The sequence below is a fragment of the Heptranchias perlo genome, chromosome 21, assembly GCF_035084215.1.
Source record: "Heptranchias perlo isolate sHepPer1 chromosome 21, sHepPer1.hap1, whole genome shotgun sequence".
Lineage (NCBI taxonomy): Eukaryota > Metazoa > Chordata > Chondrichthyes > Hexanchiformes > Hexanchidae > Heptranchias > Heptranchias perlo.
The window spans coordinates 49,686,783-49,700,237 of NC_090345.1; the positions used below are offsets into that span (position 1 = coordinate 49,686,783).

Here is a 13,455-nt window from a genome sequence, read left to right on the forward strand (position 1 = left end):
GGAAGGTGACGTGGGGAGGAAAGCGAGTGTTGGAAGAGCTGACCAGGGTGTCATGGAGGGAGCAGTCCCTTCGGAATGCTGAAAGGAGGGGAGGACATGTTTGGTGGCGGGATCGCGCTGGAGCTGGCGGAGGATGATACGTTGAATGTGGAGGCTGGTGGGGTGGAAGGTGAGGACAAGGGGGACCCCATCATAGCTCTGGGAGGGAGGGGAAGGGGAGAAGTGCGGGAAATAGGACAGACACGGTCGAGGGCCCTGTCAACTACAGTGGAGGGAAATCCTCGGTTGAAGAAAAAGGAAGACATATCGGAAGCACTGGTGTGGAAGGTGGCATCGTCAGAACAGATGCGACGGAGAAACTGGGAGAAGGGAATAGAGTCCTTGCAGAAAACAGGGTGGGAGGAAATGTAATCAAGGTAGCTGTGGGAGTCGGTGGGCTTATAATAGACATTGGTTGACAGCCTATCCCCAGAAATGGAGATAGAGAAGTCGAGGAAGGAAAGGGAAGAGTCGTAGATGGACCATGTGAAGGTGAGGGAAGGGTGGAAATTGGAAGCAAAGTTGATGAAATTTTCCAGTTCGGGGCGAGAGCAGGAAACTGCATCGATACAGTCATCGATGTACCAGAAAAAAAAGGCGAGGGAGGGGACCTGAGTCGGACTGGAACAAAGAATGTTCCACGTATCCCACAGAAAGGCAGACATAGTCAAAGGAGAAGTTGTTCAACGTAAGAACAGGTTCAGCAGGCGGAAGAGGGAGATGGTGGATGGGGACTGGTTGGGCCTCTGTTTAAGGAAGAAGCGGAGGGCCCGCAGGTTGTCCTGGTGAGGGATGGAGGTGGACTGGACGTCTATGATGAAAAGGAGACGGTTAGGGCCAGGGAGCTGGAAACGGTTAAAGTGGCGGAGGGTGACAGAAGAGTCGCGGATGTAGGTCGGAAGAGACTGGACAAGGGGAGAAAATAAAAGTCTAAATAGGAGGAAGTAAATTCCGTGGGAACTTATTTTCATACTCCCTTTTTGTAGCTTCTACTATCTGTTTTGTCACCCTTTGCATCTCTCCCAGTTGCCAGTGTCTGTGCTATTTTTTGCATTTTTGTATGCTTATTCTTTTAGTTTTATATTGTCCCTTACCTCTTTTGTCGTCCATGGCTGGTTTTTTTTGGCAAGTAGAGCTCTTGCCCCTTAGGGGTATAAACTGGTTCTGTATCACATTAAATTCTTCTTTGAACACATCCCACTGATCTCGTATCGATTTACCCATTAACAGATTTTCGCAGTTTACTGTGGATAGTCTCGGTCTCATCCCGTTGAGGTAGGCCTTACCTAAATTTAGAATCTTAGTAGCTGATACAAGTGTCTCCCTTTCAAACACAACATTGAACTCTATCGTATTGTGAGCGCTATTAGATAAACGTTCACACGCCGATAGGCTGTAACTAAATCTGGCTCATTACTCATTACCACATCTAATATGGCCTGCTCCCTTATTGGTTCTAGGGCAGAAAGGTGTCTTGAACACACAAGAAATTTACTACCTTTCTGACATGAGTTCGTCTGCTTATCTGAATCAATATGAAAGTTAAAATCCCCCATTAAAACCACACTGTCTTTGCTACATGCTTGTCTAATCTCTGCACTTATATATTCTGCCACTTCACAGCTGCTACCAAAGGGCCTATACACAACTCCCGCTACAGTTTTAAATCCTTTCTATTTCTTAATTTTGGTAGATCAAATCGGGCCAGGACCTACTCCATTAATGGTAGGGCATTGGGGAGAGTTATAGAACAAAGAGATCTAGGAGTACAGGTTCATAGCTCCTTGAAAGTGGAGTCACAGGTGGATAGGGTGGTGAAGAAGGCATTCAGCATGCTTGGTTTCATTGGTCAGAACATTGAATACAGGAGTTGGGATGTCTTGTTGAAGTTGTACAAGACATTAGTTAGGCCACACTTGGAATACTGTGTACAGTTCTGGTCACCCTATTATAGAAAGGATATTATTAAACTAGAAAGAGTGCAGAAAAGATTTACTAGGATGCTACCGGGACTTGATGGTTTGACTTATAGGGAGAGGTTGGATAGACTGAGACTTTTTTCCCTGGAGAGTAGGAGGTTAAGGGGTGATCTTATAGAGGTCTATAAAATAATGAGGGGCATAGATAAGGTAGATAGTCAAAATCTTTTCCCAAAGGTAGGGGAGTCTATAACGAGGGGGCATAGATTTAAGGTGAGAGGGGAGAGATACAAAAGGGTCCAGAGGGGCAATTTTTTCACTCAAAGGGTGGTGAGTGTCTGGAACGAACTGCCAGAGGCAGTAGTAGAGGCGGGTACAATTTTGTCTTTTAAAAAGCATTTGGACAGTTACATGGGTAAGATGGGTATAGAGGGATATGGGCCAAGTGCAGGCAACTGGGACTAGCTTAGTGGTATAAACTGGGCGACATGGACATGTTGGGCCGAAGGGCCTGTTTCCATGTTGCAAACTTCTATGATTCTATGAATTCTACCCATAAAGTCTTTACTGCCTGCTTACCTCTCATTAAATCCGCTCTTATCATTGAAGTAATTTCATCCTTAATCACCACGTACTATTTTAAAGTCTTTGTGACCGCCCATTTCATCCTTTCCACTAGTATCCTGGTCCCAGCCCAGAACAAGAAATCTTGTACAAGAAACAAATTCTTGTACCAGAAATACTTCTGAATAAACCATAACAAGGAGATTTTGCCATTAGTTTATTCCCCTACCCAGTGATTCCTGCTGTACAGGGTGTGTACGTGACAGCGATACCTTTCACAATCACTGTCAAGACCCACACGTGAAGAACAGGGTACCCGCACCCATGGAACTATACTCTGTGCCTTCAACAGGACAGAGGGATAAATCCCAAACCTGCAGTGTTACTGAGTGGTGCTTGAACAAGCAGTGCTACACCGAGAAGATTTGGTCAAAAATAACTCACCAGCAAAAATATTTAGCAGCACTGATTTCTAATCCAAATGAGTAACTTAGCACTCTGGCGACAGTCAGCTTAGTGCGTACTAGAAAAGTGGACATCTGAAATTTTCATACGCGTCCATTTGAAGTACGGAAAGATACCCAATGATACAATTGCAGAGACTGTCCTTCCAAACGTGGTTTGCATCTGGCCAGAGCATTTTGAGCTGTACAACAGCAGAGTGAAGCACTAGTGGCCACAGGCATATCCCCGGTAGCTGTGGTGGTGGGAGTACTGAGTTGTATAATTCTAGGGAGAGATACTGGTAGTCAAATGTCTGTCACTGGTGGTGGGACAGTATTGGCTTAAGTCTGATCCTTCCTACAGTGCATTGGTATGAAGCCACTAAATAGGCCCAATACTAAACCTATCCACACTGTCAAAACCTGGTAAAGATTAAACTGCACACAATTTACTGCCACTCAAAATAATTTTCAGAGGCATAAATCATGGAAAAAAACTTCCAGCATAAAGCCAGCCGGTAAAAAAAGTTCTTTAAGAGCACGTATTCCACAACACAAGGTGACCCCCAATTCAGCACTAACCCGCAATTTCACTCAAAGGTACAGGATGGCTACGGTGAGAAATGGACAAATGTCACAATGGTGCTGGATGAGGTGCCCTTCTGAAGCCAGGTTAAGGAAGTAAGAGCTTGTATTTACATAGCACCTTTCACAACCTCAGGACATCCCAAAGCACTTTACAGCCAATGAAGTACTTTTGGAGTGTAGTCACTGTTATAATGTAGGAAATGCAGCAGCCAATTTGAACACAGCAAGGTCCTACAAACAGCAATGAGATAATGACCAGATAATCTGTTTTAGCGATGTTGATTGAAGGATAAATATTGGCCAGGACACCAGGGAGAACTCCCCTGCTCTTCTTCAATTAGTGGGGGTCTTTTACGCCCACCTGAGAGGGCAGCCAGTGCCTTGGTTTAATGTCTCATCCAAAAGACGGCACATCTGACAGGGCAGAACCCCCTCAGTACTGCACTGAAATGTCAGCCTGGATTATGTGCTCAAATTTCTAGATTGGGATTTGAACCCATAACCTTCTGACTCAGATGAAGTGTGCTACCACTAAGCCAAGGCTGACACTTTGGTTTTCGCAGATTGTTGGGCACAGAATACAGGAATATTTACTCTGCATCCAACCTGATCTGGGTGTGCTTGATGATGCCATTTGACATCCAAAATGGGAAAGTGTCCCACTCTCCAGCACTACACCCTTCAGCTTGGCCAGCTTAAAAATGACAAAATAAATCTTGTGACACAGTCAGTATTTAAACGTGATTCTTGTACCTGGAATCTATTGTAAAGGCAGTAAAGAGACTAAACAGAAGTCTGGAGACCAGACATGCATAAATACCACCAGCTGTTTCAGCATTCCAGGGATAAAAACAGAAAATGCTGGAGAAGCTCAGTAAATCAACAGTAACTCTGTTTCTTTCTCCACAGATGTTGCCTGACTTGCTGAGCTTCTCCAGCATTTTCTGGGTTTTTTTTCAGATTTCCAGCATCCGCAGTATTTTGCTTTTGATTCAGCATTCCAGCATATGCTTTAAAAGTCAACAGAATCCGAAGTGAGCCTCAAGAAGAGGAAAACCATCATTTTTTACAAAGATACACATGAACAACAAAAAGGTTCCTTATAACCACAATCAGCAACAAACAACAACTTGCATTTAAAAGCAAAATGTCCTAAGGCGCTTCACAGGAGCGATCATCAGACAAAATTTGACATTGAGCCACATAAAGGGACATTAGGGCAGGTGAGAAAGAGGTAGGTTTTAAGGAGGAGAAGGGCAAGAGAGGCGGAGGGGTTTAGGGAGGGAGTTCCAGAGCTTAGGGCCTATGCAGCTTAAAGCATGGTCACCAATGGTGGGGCGATGGAAATAAGGAATGCGCAAGAGGCCATAACTGGAGGAAAGCAGAAGGCTAGGAGGTTTGTAGGGCTGGAGGAGGTTATAGAAATAAGGAGGGGCGAGGCTATGGAAGAATATGAACACAGGATGAGAATTTTAAATTCGAGGCGTTGCCGGACTAGGGATCAATGTCGGTCAGCGAGCACGGGAGATGGATGAACAGGACTCAGTGTGAAGGTACAGGCAGCAGAGCTTTGGAAGTTTACGGAGGGTGGAAGGTGGGAGGCCGGCCAGGAGAGCACTGGAATAGTCGAGGCTGGAGCACAAATGGAGCAGATGGGTAGAGGCAGGGACAGGTGATGTTACAGAGGTGGATGTAGGCCATTTAGAACAGACAAGTTCAGCACTGATTTCTGCTGAGCAGCAGGGTTAAACAAGCAACTGCTGACACACAAGTTAGGTGGGCGACATACATTGCCCTTTTATATTAGAGAACTTCAAGGCACATCAGTCAGTAGTTAGTTCAAAATTGCATTAACAACCGATAATCTGGCTGGGTCTTTCGGATGTCAGCTTAAATTCTGGTCAGTAGTGGCAGATTTCACTCCCTCCAGCAGCAAACATTACATTTACACTGCAGCATAAAAGGGGGCAACATTGAGAGAAATGCCCATTTAACTTTACCTGTGACAGAGCCAGAGTCTGGCAGCCCAGTATCCAGCAGCTGCTGCTCCTCCTCACTAGAGTTTACTTGAAGATAAGACTTGCTTCTTTCACCTTTGGAGGCACTAAAAACAAGAATATTCAGTCAGAAACACAGCCAACAGGAACCAAAAACAGACTGGCAACTGAAGATCAAGACAGAGAGTGAAAGTGAACTACAGGCAAAAGGAACCAGAAGAGAGAGACACACGCTTAGATACATACACAGGTAGCAGGAGCCAGAGAGAGCAGCAGAAAAAGATACAGTCAGACAAGTGCAACCAGAGACAACCATCACAAAAAAAAAGGCCATTCAGCCCATGAATGTTCATCTCTCTACCACCTTAACTCTCCCATCATGGCATCCAAATGGCTTCAAACATTCAGCAGTCTTTGAGTAAAGAGACTGCTCCTGACCTATTTTCCCTAAAATTCACTCCACTAAATTTTAGCTTACTTGGAAGTAATAAACTGGAATCACTATCTTCTGGAGCAAGCATTTGGCTTATTGGTAGCATTCCCACCTCAGTCAGGTGGTGCAGGGTTTGTACTCCACTCAGACAGTCCCAGCAAGTGGAAAATGGAGCTCTAAAATTCTGGTTGACATCCAGCTGTGGGTGCCCCCCCATTATCGTCTGGATTGTGGGAGCCCCTAAAACCCTCCCGCCATACAGGGCTAACCACCCACTAAAGATGGTCACGGCCATGGAAGGAGTGTTCACCTTGCGGCCTGTCAGACTGTTAATCAGCCTGCGATTCCTATCATTACTTCACACTATTCGCCAAGGGAAGAGTGGGGTGATACGAAAACCTTATCTCCTATTGTCATTCAATACTGTTTCCACTGCCAGGAGGGTCGGTAACCAGAGGGCACAGTTTTAAGATAACTGGCAAAACAATCAGGGGGAAGATGAGGAGAATTTTTTTTTGTTAAATGCAGCGAATTATGAACTGGAATGCACTTCCTGAAAGGATGGTGGAAGCAGATTCAATAGTAACCGTCAAAAGGGAATTGGATATATACTTGAAAAGGAAAAAACTGCAGGCCTGTGCGGAAAGAGCAGGGGAGTGAAACTAATTGGATCGCTCATTCAAAAGAGCCAACGCAGGTACGGTGGGCTGAATGGCCTCTCTCTGAGCTGTATGATTCTATGAAATTCTTGTATCCAGCTTGCGTCATATCACACCTTTCAAAAGGTATCATCCATCCATAGGTCAAAATAATGTGACTGTTTACAAGTCAAGAAAACAAGTTCAGTTCAGAGAAAACTTCAGCAGTTACTGCAACATACTAGTCAACAAAAATCAAAGAGGCACATAATTAATTATGGTTTTCAAACCTAAGTATGTATTCTTGCACCTTGCAGAAACAGCGCACAGAAATAATTAAATCTGTATGTACTCTACCAAAAAAAGACAGATAGCAAAAAAAAATCAATTTTTAGAAGTGTATTTTTTCCAATAATTTCAGAGAAGCCCATTATTGTTTCTAGTGCACACGTCTAACAAAAACAGATTGTTCTGGGTATGATACCTCCTAGGTATGGTTGTGGGGGGCAGGGAAGAGGGAAGAAATACTTATGCAATCCTGATTCAATAACCACAAGCTGCCTGTGCTCCCTTCTTCTAACTTCCATCTTTGTCCTTCTAGTGATAATCCTGAGCTTATACTCCTCATTACCAATTCAACAAGCAGAAATAGCCTTTCACTGTTTACCCACTCAAAGCCTTCCAAAGTCTCGAACATCCTTTACAAGAGGCACAGTATCCCATGGCTTTGCACAGGGAGTCAAGACTAAATATAATCAGGTGAAGTGGGGTTAGAAGGCAGATAATTTAACTTGGGGACTCAGACAAAATTTTTATATTCCCATTATAAATTCCTATGTCCACATTTATAATAGCAATTGCTTATGTAAACATGTCACTGTAATTACATCCACCCACAGTGGTAACAATGGAGCCAAGTGACAAGTTTCCATAGGCATGTTCCACTATAAATGTGGAGACAGAAATATACTTTATTTTATACACACACTTCCCTTGTCCACATCTTCGAAACACTCCAGCACGTTAAACATGACCTCCCTTTCACAAATTCACACCGACTGCCCTTTTCCAAATGATCGCTCACTAGATCATTTCATAGGCTTATCTTGCAACAGATTTTGAATTAATCAGTCTTCATTTTCCACATGATTATCATTTTTAAATAAAGGAGCCACAATCCAATCCTCTAGGCTCTCATCAGAACTTAGAAAGCATACATAAAGGCCAGATAAAGCTGCACTAATTTAAATTCAAAGCTCCTTTAAAATGCATGGCTGCAAATCACCTCAACCAGGTGCTGGGACTATTTTAAGAGCACTGAACTTTATATATGCTTTGTCATCTTTACGTTATCTATTCCTCCTTTGCCATTCCTGATAGGATTTATGGGCCCTCTACATTACATAGCAACTTGACTTCTGTAGTTTTCAGTTACATAGAATTGCATAGAACGTATAGCACATAAACAGGCTCTTCGGCTCAACAGGTCTATGCCGGTGTTTATGTTCCACACGAGCCTCCTCCCTCTCTTTTTCATCTAACCCTTGTAAACAATTTTACAACACCAAGTTATAGTCCAACAAATTTATTTTAAATTCCACAAGCTTTCGGAGGCTTCCTCCTTCGTCAGGTGAACGGTGTGGAAACCGTTCACCTGACGAAGGAGGAAGCCTCCGAAAGCTTGTGGAATTTAAAATAAATTTGTTGGACTATAACTTGGTGTTGTAAAATGGTTTACAATTGTCAACCCCAGTCCATCACCGGCATCTCCACATCATCTAACCCCATCAGCATATCCTTCTACTCCTTTCTCCCTCATGTGTTTATCTAGTTTTGCCTTAAATGCAGCTATGTTAGTCGCCTCAACTACTCCATGTGGTAGCGAGTTCCACATTCTAACCACTCTCTGGGTAAAGAAGTTTCTCCTGAATTCCCCATTGGATTTATTAGTGACTATCTTATATTTATGGCCCCTGGTTCTGATCTCCCCGCAAGAGGAAACATCTTCTACCCTATCAAACCCTTTCATAATCTTAAAGACCTCTACCAGGTCACCCCTCAGTCTTCTCTTTTCTAAAGAGCCCTAGCCCGCTCAATCTTTCCTGATAGGTATAACCTCTCAGTTCTGGTATCAGCCTAGGAAATCTTTTTTTTTTAAAAACACCTTCTCCAGTGCCTCTATACTCTTTTGATAATAATGGAGACCAGAACTGTTCACAGTACTCCAAGTGTGGTCTAACCACGGTTCCAAACAAGTTTAACATAACTTCTCTGCTTTTCAATTCTATCCATCTAGAAATGAACACCAGTGCTTGGTTTGCCTTTTTAAAAAATGGCCTTATTAACCTGCGTTGCTACTTTTAGTGATTTGTGTATCTGTACCCCCAGATCCCTCTGCTCCTTTACCCATTTAGACTCTTATTATCCAAGCAGTATGTGGCTCCCTTAGTCTTCCAACCAAAATGTAATACCTCACACTTATCTACAACGAAATTAATTTGCCAATTACACACCCATTCTGCAAGTTTATTAATGTCTTCCTGTATTTTGGCGCAGTCCTCCTCGGTATTAACTATACCCCCCAATTTGGTATCGTCCACAAATTTTGAAATTGTACTTCTGATTCCAGAGTCCAAATCGTTTATGTAGATGGTGAACAACAGTGGTCCCAGCTCCGATTCTCGTGGCACACCACTTCCCACCTTTTGCCAGTCTGAATAACTACCTTTAAACCCTACTCCCTGTTTTGTGTTTTGTAGCCAGCTTGCTATGCATTCTCGACTCCACGTGCTGTGATCTTAGTTGTGAGTCTACAATGCGGCACGTTATGGAAGGCCTTTTGAAAATCCAAATACATTACATCTACTACATTTCCCTTTTTGTTGCTTCTTCAAAGAATTCAATAAGGTTGGTCAAGCATGACCTTCCCTTTTGAAATTCATGCTGACTAGACAGACACACACACATGGGGTTTTATCCTCCCTAAATTTGATTAATTTATCAATTATCTCCCCTCTTTCTATCTTTATATCATTTTTATTCTCTCCTTCTAATGTCATGCCCACCATGTTAGTCTCCCTGGTAAATAGTGAGGCAAAGTAATTATTTCTGCCATTTCGCTGTCATTCCTATTACCTGTGACTTTATCGTCTGTAGCCCTTAGCGGCCCTATCCTGATTTTTTTCTTTTGTTATTTCTGTCTGTAGAATACTTTACTATTTCTTTTTATATTCCTTGATAATTTAATTTTGTAGTTTCTCTTAGCCTTCCTAATTGATTTTTAAAACTTCTTTCCTAGCCTTTTCCCTTTTGTCATCCTCTCCTTTGTTGTCTATGTACTTAGTGTATGCCTTTTCCTTTAGTTTCCATTTTTCCCTTACTTCTTTATTCATCCATGGTGTATCATTACTCATAGAATAGAATGGTTACAGCACAGAAGGAGGATATTCAGCCCATCAAGCCTGTGCCGGCTCTTTGTAAGAGCAATCCAGTTAGGCCCATTCCCCTGCTCTTTCCTCATACCCCTGCAAATTTTATCCCTTCAAGTATTTATCCAATTCCTTTTTGAAAGCCACGATTGAATCTGCTTCCACCACCCTTTCAGGCAGCACATTCCAGGTCATAACTACTCACTGCATAAAAAATGAGCTCAAAAGAAATTAGAAGAGTTAGGAACAAAGTCATAGTAGCCATCATTATACTGTGTCTGTGACCTAGAGGTAGTACTTCTTCCTCTTTTATCCAAGAAGATAGGAATGTTTCACCTGAAGGTCAGGACAATAATCACTGTCATACAGCAATAGCATTTTTGGGTTTCATAAATAGGGAATTAGTGTAGAGTAAAGAAGAAATGATAAATTTAGACAAAACATTGATTAGGCCACAGTTACTGCATGCAGTTTTGGGCACCCCATTATAGAAAGGGTATTGAAGCCAACAGCATAGATTCACCAGGATGTTACTGACTAGTTTGTTCTTGCTTTTAGTAGGATATATTTCTCCTGGACTCTATTGAACACCGTATTAAATGTTTCCCACTGCTGTTCAATTTCTTTCTGTTTATCGGTAAATTTTTCCCTAGTTCCATTCTCATCCCCTGAAAATCAACTTTTTTCCAATTTATTACTTGGGTCTTTGTCTTACTTATGTCCTTCTCAATCTTTATGTTGTGATTGCTATTGCCTAGATATTCCCCTACGCTTACTTCTCTTATCTGTCCTGGTTCATTTCCCATTACTAGATCCAGCAAAAATTCTTCTCTTGTTCGGCTTTTTATATACTGGGTATGAAAGGAGTCCTGTACACATTGTAAAAATTCCATTCCCTGTACCCCTTTACCTACCTCTTCTTGCCAGGTTTATTTGGGGATAGTTAAAATCTCCCATGATTATTGTTCTATGTGCTTTACTCATTTCATATATTTGCTTACATATTTCTTCCTCCACCTCCTTTCCACTATTAGCCGGATTGATCTCATATCTTTTATTTCAAACCATATGGATTCTGTTTCTATTTCTATCCTTCTGGTAGCGATGTCCCTTTTTTCTACTGCCATTTGGCTTCCTCCGTGCAGTTTACGTAAAGTCAACGATAGCCTACCCATAAACCTGCCCCAGTGTAGGTGGAGGATTCACAAAGGCACCACATTTTTGGCCTGTATTCGCAGACCAAAGATATCTCAGCCAAAGCATGTTAGTGGAAAGCTATTTAATCTGCCACTAGCACCACTCAATAAAACCTGTTGGTGTTTCAGTGTCACAAACAACAACTTGCATTTATATAGCACCTTTAATGTAGTAAAATGTCCCAAAGCACTTCACCGGAGCGATTTTCAAACAAAATTTGACACCGAGCCACATAGAAGATATCAGAAAAGGTGACCAAAAGCTTGGTCAAAGAGGTAGGTTTTAAGGAGCATCTTAAAAGGAGAGGGGTAGAGAGGCGGAGAGGTTTAGGGAGGGAATTCCAGAGCTTAGGGCCTAGGCAGCTGAAGGTACGGCCGCCAACAGTGGAGCAATTAAAATTGGGGATGCGCAAGAAGCAAGAATTAGAGAACAGAGATCTGGGAGGGGTGAAGGGCTGGAGGAGGTTACAGAGATTGGGAAGGATTTGAAAACATGGGTGAGAATTTTAAAAATCAAGGCATTCTAGGACCGGGAGCCAATGTAGGTCAACGAGCACAGGGGTGATGGATAAACGGGACTTGGTGCGAGTTAGGATATGGGCAGCTGAGTTTTGGATGAGCTGAAGTTTATGGAGGGTGGAAGATGAGAGGCCAGCCAGGAGAGCATTGATATAGTCAAGTCTAGAGGATACTGGGTTCATTGCAGCAATTGGAAGTAACCTTGTAGTAAATCAGGGACATCAGACAACTTTCCCTCCTCTTCTCAACATTCACAATGAGAAACAAACAAACCGACAGGATAGCGAGACGGGGAGACAGGCAGACACACACCCACCCACCCACCTGGGGAGACAGACAGCCAAACCAAAACACACACATGGGGAGGGGGGAGGGGGGGCAGACAGACAGGGAGACAGACACTCACACGAGCGGGCAGACAGACAGCGAGACAGACCTCCGGCGAGACAGACAAGAGAGTCTAACCACGTCCCCTTGACATTCAACAGCATTACCATCGACGAATCCCCCACAATCAACATCCTGGGGCTCACCATTGATCAGAAACTTAACTGGACCAGCCACAGGTCTGACCAGCAGGTCAGAGGCTGGGTATTCTGCAGCGAGTGACTCACCTCCTGACTCCCCAAAGCCTTTCCACCATCTACAAGGCACAAGTCAGGAGTGTGATGGAATACTCTCCACTTGCCTGGATGAGTGCAGCTCCAACAACACTCAAGAAGCTCGACACCATCCAGGACAAAGCAACCCGCCTGATTGGCACCCCATCCACCACCTTAAACATTCACTCCCTTCACCACCGGCGCACTGTGGCTGCAGTGTGTACCATCCACAGGATGCACTGCAGCAACTCGCCAAGGCTTCTTCAACAGCACCTCCTAAACCCGCGACCTCTACCACCTAGAAGGACAAGAGCAGCGGGCACATGGGAACAACACCACCTGCATGGTCCCCTCCAAGTCACACACCATCCCGACTTGGAAATATATCGCCGTTCCTTCATCGTCGCTGGGTCAAAATCCTGGAACTCCCTTCCTAACAGCACTGTGGGAGAACCTTCACCACACGGACTGCAGCGGTTCAAGAAGGCGGCTCACCACCACCGTCTCAAGGGCAATTAGGGATGGGCAATAAATGCCAGCCTCACCAGCGACGCCCACGTCCCATGAACGAATAAAAAGACACCCACGCACCCGCCCCCGCCCCCGGCGAGACAGGCACACGGGTTTGAGTTAGTCCTGATCCGTTTGCCGCACCCACCACTCTCACGGTGCCGGTGGATCCGTCAATGGCCGAAAAAGTTTAAATTCACCTAAAAATGAGCCGCAAGCGGATCCGGACTAGGCGGCGGAGCACTGTCTCCCTTGGAGTCTCAGGCCGGTCTGTCACTCGGTCCCTCCCGCGCTCCCGGTCTGTCACTCGGTCCCGGTCCCGGCCCCTCTCGCGCTCCCGGTCTGTCACTCGGCCCCTCTCGCGCTCCCGGTCTGTCACTCGGCCCCTCTCGCGCTCCCGGTCTGTCACTCGGCCCCTCTCGCGCTCCCGGTCTGTCACTCGGCCCCTCTCGCGCTCCCGGTCTGTCACTCGGCCCCTCTCGCGCTCCCGGTCTGTCACTCGGCCCCTCTCGCGCTCCCGGTCTGTCACTCGGCCCCTCTCGCGCTCCCGGTCTGTCACTCGGTCCCTCTCGCGCTGCT

General features: G+C 44.5%; 1 protein-coding gene across 2 annotated transcripts in view; it reads right to left on the reverse strand.

The window, feature by feature from the left end:
- The window catches only part of hells (helicase, lymphoid specific), an 82,068-nt gene extending 68,613 nt beyond the window's left edge, over positions 1–13,455 (reverse strand). The window contains exons 1-2 of one of the 2 annotated variants that reach the window (XM_068002633.1): positions 13,077–13,455; positions 5,554–5,657 (exon numbers count right to left, since the gene is read on the reverse strand). The gene's annotated coding sequence lies outside the window, so the exon portion shown is untranslated. Of the gene's footprint in view, positions 1–5,553; positions 5,658–13,076 lie in introns of those variants that run through there. The other variant, XM_068002632.1, reaches the window with a different exon arrangement.